Genomic DNA, 8,491 nt, shown 5'->3' with positions numbered 1-8,491 from the left:
TCTCTCTCTCTCTCTCTCTCTCTCTCTCTCTCTCTCTCTCTCTCTCTCTCTCTCTCTCTCTCTCTCACTTTCCTACTTCCTCTAGTGTCTGGATGGCTGGTGGCTGCCTCACTGCTGGCCCCAGGCATGTTCTTTTTCCTTCTCCCTCATTCTCTCCTTCTCTCGAGTCTAGATTTTTCCTTCTACTTATTCTCTCCGCCCACCAGTCTCACCTATCCCTTTCCTGACTTGCTATTGGCTATCCAGCTCTTTATTAAACCAATCAGGTGCCTTAGGCAGGCAAGGTGAAACAAATGCAACGCGTCTTTACATAATTAAAATAATATTCCACAGCACACAGGTTTTGATATTTTGTAATAGCAGCTTGAAAAAAAAAAAACTCAAACATTTTCTTTACTCCGTTACTGTTGAGGTTTTCTTCCCTGAACAGGGTTCTCTCCTCTGCTCATGTCTAATCTCTCACATTGCAGGGCTCTCAGCTCAAAGGTCACATCTATGATGATGTTTTTCCTACCTACAATAATTAACACCTTCCGTAGGCCATCCCTAACACAATACTCCTTATCACGACATAAAATAGCCATCATTGTTCATTTTTCTGTCAACATATCTGAATGCTCTACTACCTTCTAGAACACAGTCTTTATCTGTCTGGTGAGTGGATGAAAACATGAATGAGGAAATGAGTCAGCCTGCAGAAAGACCATTGCATCATACCGGTAATTATCAACATTTCTTTATAAAGTCAGAGAAACATCATTTAATCCACAAGGTTTTTCTATCTCCCATGCTTGCTACTGAAAATTTCGGTTTATGTATAATTTTTTTTTCTCTAAGAGAAGGTGTTTTCCCTGAATGATCTGTCTAGAAGAGACAGACATCAGTCGTAAATGAAAGTGTTAATGTAACAAACAGGTAGCTTCATGAATTCATCTGGTCTCTAGGGAGATTCAATTGAAGGTTAACCATATGTTGGGATTGAAAACCTTGTTGAGTAATGGTTGAGATGAAGTCAAGTTGAAAGATGTTTGTGTAGTGGTATTTCATTTTTAATTTAATAAATAAAGCTTGCCTGAAGATCAGAGAGTAAACACAGCCGTACTGATCAGTCTTACAGACCAGGCAGTGGTGGTTCACTCTTTTAATCCCAGTAGCCACACTAGTTTGCCATCTATGCCAGTTTCTAAACTGGGCAGTAGTGGTGCACACCTTTAATCTCAGCCCTAAAGAGAAATATAAGGGAGAAGACAGCGCTCACATAGTGTCATTCGGAGGCTTCCTGGAGGCAGGGTGGCCATTTTGGACTGAGGTACAGGTAAAAGCCACTGGCTGGCTGTTTTGCTTTTATGACCTTCAGATTGAACAATTGTGCAATGTGTTTGGAAATAAACCAGAACAAAATGATGCTGTTTCTACAGCCCAACCTGTACCCAACACCACAGTCAGTGGAGCTATGCAAGATATTCCAGAAAGGTTTTAGTACTGAGTCACTTGCTACAGAAAGAGGTGAGGGAGACAAGCTTATGGAGTATATGAAAGCATGAGGCTCTCTACCTGAATTTTTTTTTTAAAAAATTACTTTGTCAAAGGCAAATCACTATATTTAGGGGCATTAATGCTGGTACCAGAGTTATGGGGCACAGAGTTCGTGCCCTGTCAGCTGCAATGTGCAATATCCATCTTCCATAAGCAAGTTAAGGACATTAATTAATAAAAAAAATGAAAAGAGAATTTATTCAAGAGGCCATATTGAGAACAAAGAGGTCCAGTGAGCTACTTCTCCAGTCTGACTACAGGGTGTTGTCATAAGGGTAAGGCTTTAGTAGAGTTCAGGGGTTTGTGTAGCTAAGCAACCTTGGTCAAGATAACCCAACACTATGGTTATAGCGGTAGTCTCCTGCAAGTTGTGATTCTTACCTGGAGATAAGTTCCTGCTTTGGCTAGCCCCAGGGTCTCTGGCTTTGTTTTCAGCATCAGATTCTAGGGAAATTCCAATTTCTTCCAATCCATCGTTGCAGTACTCTGATCACCAAAGGAGGGCTCCAAGGGTCTCTTTAGGTCATCTTCGTTCTGGCCGGGATAATTCCAGTGCCTCACATCGGAATGACAGTCTCGGTACTGAAGGACGAAGTTGAGTCAAGGCTCTTAAATGGGTTTCACCTTCACTTGGCGGCTCTCCCCACGCGTGCTGTGAAACAAGCCCGCTAATCTTGTGACTCAGTAACTCCTGCACCATGTGTGCTTGTAAAACCAGTACCACCTGGATGAGATCAAGTTTGCCAGTTCATCTGAGAAATTTCTGCCTCCTCTCCTTGGTCCAAGGCTGCTGCAGCTTCTGAGCCTTTGAAAAACGCTAACTGAGAAAACCCTTGGCTCAGTAGCTTCTGGTTTTCTCCATTGGAACACTCTAGGGGTTCTGACTTTTCTAAGAAAATTGCCGCGCCCCGCGCCCCCGTGTCTGCGCTCTGTGCGCTGGCACCCAGTTCGCGAGCTTCGGGCAAGGGGGCTGGAGGTTAAAATACACACAGACAGAGAGACAGCGACACGGGTCATCCTTGAAGTCCCCAAGAATGCCCCCTTTATTGTGTTCAGGGGCAGCTTATATAGAGATAGCCACGCCCCAGCCAAACCCACCAGAAACCACTCTCCTGTCACCAGGAACTCCTGAAGGTCTCGTGCTCAGAGCAGCTGTAGGCACTCAGATCAGGGGATTACAAGAAATTCAGAATCTGGGGTCTCATTGCTCCCAACATCTCCCCCATAAATTTTTTATAAAGCAGAAGACCCTCCTGACCACACAGCCTTTTGGTTACTTTGATTAAACCCGTACTCAGGAGAGAGTGACAGCATCTCCTCAGGAGAATAGTGGCTTTTAGGGAACACAAGAGAGCAACCTAAGCCTGTAAGACGGGTAGATTCAAGTATCCCAGAGACTATTGGTTCCTCATACTATTTCCCACACACCCTCTTCCCCTCAAGTGAACAGAGGTGTGTGACCATTTCAGACTCGGGACTTTTAGGAGTGGCTTTGCCATGACCCCAGGAGCATTCAGAATCCACTGCTCCTTCAACAGTCCCCTAAATAACACACCCCAGCTGCCATACTCCTGTGGGACATTCATTCTTGTCAGCTGAGTGCATGGAAGACGCCTTCTTGCTCGTGCACCTCTTTGGCTTCCCTAGCAGCCCAGCTGATCCTGCTTCTGCTAAGTGACTATATGCTGCATTCTCATGGGTTGCCTGATCTTACACAGGATTTAAAGACGAATGCCCATGGCAACAGGCCTTAAGATGGCCAGTAGTAGGATCCCCAGTCACCACTGGACCCAACCTCCCATTTGAGCTATGGTATTCAACCATCCCTTTGGCTAGACAGTTACAATCTGGTGTGCTAATTGCAACATTTCAAGGGTTATTCAAGTAACCATTGAGTTGTTTCACCACAGAAGAGGCATTAGCAATATCAACAGATGTCACACAAATGGAATGATGAACAAGACATTTGTTGTACTAGCCACAAGTCCACCTGCTCCTACAATAGGGTTTGCTCTGCCGCAGATTTTTCCGTGTGCAGAGCCTAGAACTGCCACTGCCTTTGCCTTATTCCGCTGCTGCCTTCTCGGGCAGCCCAGTGGGGGGTCTGTGCCCCAGCTTGTCTCAGCTCCAGCACTTGGTGCACCCGCCGACACTCCCGGCACCGCTGTGGCATCCGCCAGGCTCGGCACCGGCTGGGCTGAGGCAATGTGCCTTCCACCACAGCCACCTAGCAAAGCTCTGCTCCAGCTCTGCTCCAGCTCTGCTCCAGCTCTGCTCCAGCTGCCTTCCTGCCCCAGCTGCATTCGTTCTGGGTCCAAACTGGTGCATGAAGTGGAGCAGAACTCAGGAGAAAGCAGGCCTGCTGCTCTGCAACCACTGACCTGAAGGGGCCCCACTTAATCTTTTAGGGAATTTGGGCGTTGTGAATCTGTCTGGCTACTTTCTGCTGAGCGGGGACGCTTCATTCTTACGGGTTTTTACTGCAATTTACTGCCATTTTCCAGTCGCGCCGTCCAGGCCGGTTGCCTCTGGCTGGGATAGAGGTCCAGGCCTATGGGCCTTGTGGCAGTCGAGCTGCGCTTCTGTGCCCTGAGGCCCTCGCTGGAAGCTGGCGTAGCTTAGCGTTCTTGCCTCGTAGGTCCTCGAGGCAGGTCCCTTGGAGCCGCTGCCACTCACACTCCATTGCAACATTTCAGGAGGTCTCGGGATTCAAATCACATGAATTCCGAATAAATCCTTAGGCTCTCATCGTCTATGGAGACAAAAACAGAACCTCCTTTCCAAAGCATCAAATTCTTAAGCCCATGTTTTAAAGTCAAGATACCTTTCTTAGCCGTTCCTAGAATCAAATGTCTTTCTTCAGTCCAGAACACAAAAGACAGCACAATCAACATATCATACATCTGTACACATTTATCTTTTTGAGCTGTATACATTCTATCTTTTCCCAATACATAGGTCCCCTCCGGCTGGGGACAACCCTGTTCCCTGTTCGTTTACCCCTCTTTCTCGGTTGGATTTCGACTTGCTGCCAAACCGAGCGAAGGACGTCAGGATTAACACATATACCCCAATCCACCCTCACTTTCTGAGGGCGACCTCTCAGCGTTCCCTAGTTCCCGATATCTTGGCTGAGACTTCCAATTGGCCCCTTTATTGTGTACCCAGTTCGCGAGCTTCGGGCAGCTTATATAGAGATAGCCACACCCCAGCCGAACCCACCCGAAACCACTCTCCTGCCATCAGGAACTCCTGAAGAGCTCCTGCTCAGATCAGCTGTAGGCACTCAGATCAGGGGATTACAAGAAATTCAGAATCTGGGGTCTCACTGCTCCCACCAGAAAATAATTTTCATTTTTATGTACTGGCACCTATGATGGACAGAGTCTCACCAATAAAATTGCCCCGGGGACACCTTTCCTTCTGCGTCCAAGGAGAGTGCAGAGCTCTTTGTAAAGACAATATCCTGTTTACCAGTTTTGAAGTGCGAACACGTCTCTTTCTTGAGAAATTGCTTCTGTGTCATGTATGCCTTTCTGCTCTGCTCTTTGTCCTCCCTTCCACTCTCCCCCGATAGAAGCGGACAGCAGGAACCACACCACCACATGAATGCTTAGCTGTTTTGAAGTCTCCTCTACCAAGCTAACTAACTCACCTGTGGCTTCACCCCCACTGAGAATTTCAGGATGTGGACAAAATGTAAACAAATACAAATAGAATTAACGCCAAAGGCTTCCTGTCCAATTCCCAATGAAAATCTTTCTTTCCATTTGAAAATGCATGCTCTATGCTGTCCACACTTTCGTTAGTACTCTTGTCTTTACTCCCTGTCTGAATCAACTATTCAGGGTGGCTAGCCTTTCTTTCCCTCCCTCTTCCCCCCCCCCCAAAAAAAAATTCCCACCCTCCTTCTTCTTTGAGACAAAATCTCACATAGTCCAGGCTGACTTCAAACTTGCTGTGTAGCTGGGGAGGATCCTGTACTTCTGGTCCTTCTGGCCTCTGCCTCTTGACTGCTGGATGCTCTAGGGCTTCTGTAGGCCACAAACTGAAACAACTTCTCAGTTTCCTGAAAATCAGCTTCAAAGAGAACCATACGGTCGAGTTTAATCACAGCAACAACCTTACCCCGATGGCACCCATTTCTGGGTTAGTTACTCTTGTGCAATGATACTTGTCAGGGACAATTAATTGATGGGAGTAAAGGTTTATTTGACTCACAGTTTCAGAGAGGTTCCCTCTATCACGGCAGTCCTTCATGAAAAGGAGAGTAGCCCAGTTCTTGCTGTCACGGGAAGGTGGGAAAGACTGTTCACATCATGGCAGACCAGGAAACACCGGATGCACCTAGAACCAGGGGCCACTTAAAAGCCTTTCCGTGGTAACCTGCCTTCCCCAGAAAAGCCCCACCTCCTGAGTTCCACAACGTCTTAAAATAGTGTCATTATTCAGGGAAGAAGCCTTCAAAGCATACAAAAGCCCGTTAGGAACACTTCATATTTAAAAGACAGCATGTGTCCATGATATCTGTGTCTAGAGATGGTTTTAAAGCTTCCTGTACAAGCAGGCTGCTTTGTGACAGTTCTTTTATAATTGCCCTGGCAGTGACGTCCGGTGTGAACTGAGTAGAGCGGTTACAGTTAGCATCTTTTGTTTGCTCTTGATGTCAAGGGACGTGCATTTCGACCTTGCTCCATTAAGCCTGAGAGTAACGGTGTCTTTCATAGATGCTTTTTATCTCGTGGAGAAGGCTTCAGCTTCTTTGTGGGTTGCAAGTATTTTATGGTAGAAAGGTGTTGGATTTTGTTGAATGCTTTTTTTTTTTCAAAAACAGTTTTTAAGACAATCATGATGTTTTATCCTTTATCCTATTACCATGTGCTACGCTTATTGATTTGGAATGTTAAACAAAATGTATTATTACGATAAAAACCCACTTGATCATGACACTTGACCTTCTTTATTTATCACTGGATTCATTTCACCAATATTTTTGTGGAAGATATTCTAGCCTTTAAGGGACATCACTGGGTGGTTTTATTTTATGGGGGTGGCTCTGTTGAACTGTCAGAATGATAATAGTTGTACAGAGAGGGGTAAGAGGAAAGCCTTTGTTTTTTGTTTCAAAAGATCCTATGAAGAACTGGTATGGGTTTTTGATTTTTAAATGTATAAATGAAGCCTTTTGGCTTTGGGAAATGGTTAGTGGAACTTTGCCACTTAATAAAGCAGTTTCTTAGCGAAGTGTCTATTTAGTTTATAGTAGCTTTCTTGATTAAGTTTCAGTAGCTCGATGTTTCAGAAGTTCACCTAGTACTTTGTACTTTGTGGCAGGCTCATTAGGAAGGCCAAGGTCACTATCAATCTCTCCTCTTTAACTCCAAGCTTTAGTAACTTGTCTCTTTTCTCTCTTTTTCCTACTGGGACTCTCTAAAGGTTTATTGGCTGGAGTGTCTCCAAAAAGCCCAGATATTCTTATTGATTTTTTCCTTTCGCTTTTCTATTCTTTCATTTATTTTCCCTCTAACCTTTATTACTTCTGTCTTGTCCTGCTTGGTTCAGTTTAGTTTAATTCCTAGAATGCCAATAGATTTAATAAATAATATATTAAGTGTCAATATATATTAAATATATAATATTTTATATTATTTCCTTTGGGAACTTTTTGATAATACATCTATTTATTTTAGTTTTATATGATGAATTGACTGTCAGGGTATCATCCTGTGCTTAAAAACCCTTGGTTTACTTTTCCTCTCAAGATACAGAATACCAACTCTACTGTAGCACATGATTGAGATTCTGTAGCCTCAATTTAAAAGATTTTGTTAGATTTATATTACTATTTTTGAATCTCAGTGTACTTATTTTATAGCCCATGAGAAGAAACTCTGCTTATTTTTATTCTGTAAATAAGGAGACTGAGTCAAATAAAGATAAAGAGTTTGAGAAATGCATAAGAGGTAGACTAGAAAATAAAATCTTACAATGTCTGGCTCCTGTGCTGGGTTACGCAGCGATGTACATCCCCTGCTCATTTATATAAAGATACCTATATATGCATATATATATATATGTATATATATATTATTTTTATTTTACATTTGTTGCTGTTTTACCTATACACATGTCTCTGTGACTGTATGAGGGTGTTAGATGCCCTAGAACAGGAGTTACAGACAGGTGTGAGCTGCCATATGTGGGTGCTGGGAATTTAAACTGGAACTTCTGGAAGAGCAGTCTGTACTCTTAACCACTGAGCCTTCTTTCCAGCCCTGCTCCTGTTCTTGATAAACATTATTATGTAGTGGGAAAATGAATATAAGAAATTCACATAAAATTGTAAAATGGAAAATTGCAATTTTGCTTGTAGTCGTTGCACAAAACTGTCACCTGGGTCCCCAGGGCCGCTGTCTCAGCTGGGGGCTGCGGATGGAGTGTAAGGACATCATTGAGATGCTAGTTCACTTCTCAGCTCATGTTTTACCACCCGACCCTTACATAGCTGATTCCATTGCAGATGCCACAATTAAATGAATGTGTATTTTGTGCTTTTTTTTTAACCACGCATAATTTTTTTTAATTACACAAAAGAAAGGATCCAACAAGCAAGACTGTTTATCATGTGTGGACAGACCTATATGGAGTAAAAGGAAGAATGAGAAATGGCACGTTAGGGGTTCTTTACCTGTGGAGAGGTGTTGTCTGAGCTTATGGATGATTGCCTTTGTTTAGAAGGTTGGTTACAAGTTGTTATGGTTAATGGTCAGTAGAAAACCTAACCAAGGGAGATTCAATTCAGAGTTTTTATTTTGAGGAAAAGGGGGGCGTGTATTTTGTGCTATTGATAGAAAAAACTCTGTATTTTTCAATGAACCCTTATTTTCTCTTTTTAGATGAGTTTGTGATCATTGAAGTTGTGTCGACTAGGGTTCCTTAAGTGATATTTCATGTT

This window comes from Microtus ochrogaster, linkage group LG7_11, assembly GCF_000317375.1.
Source record: "Microtus ochrogaster isolate Prairie Vole_2 linkage group LG7_11, MicOch1.0, whole genome shotgun sequence".
NCBI lineage: Eukaryota > Metazoa > Chordata > Mammalia > Rodentia > Cricetidae > Microtus > Microtus ochrogaster.
This window is presented reverse-complemented; position numbering follows the sequence as displayed.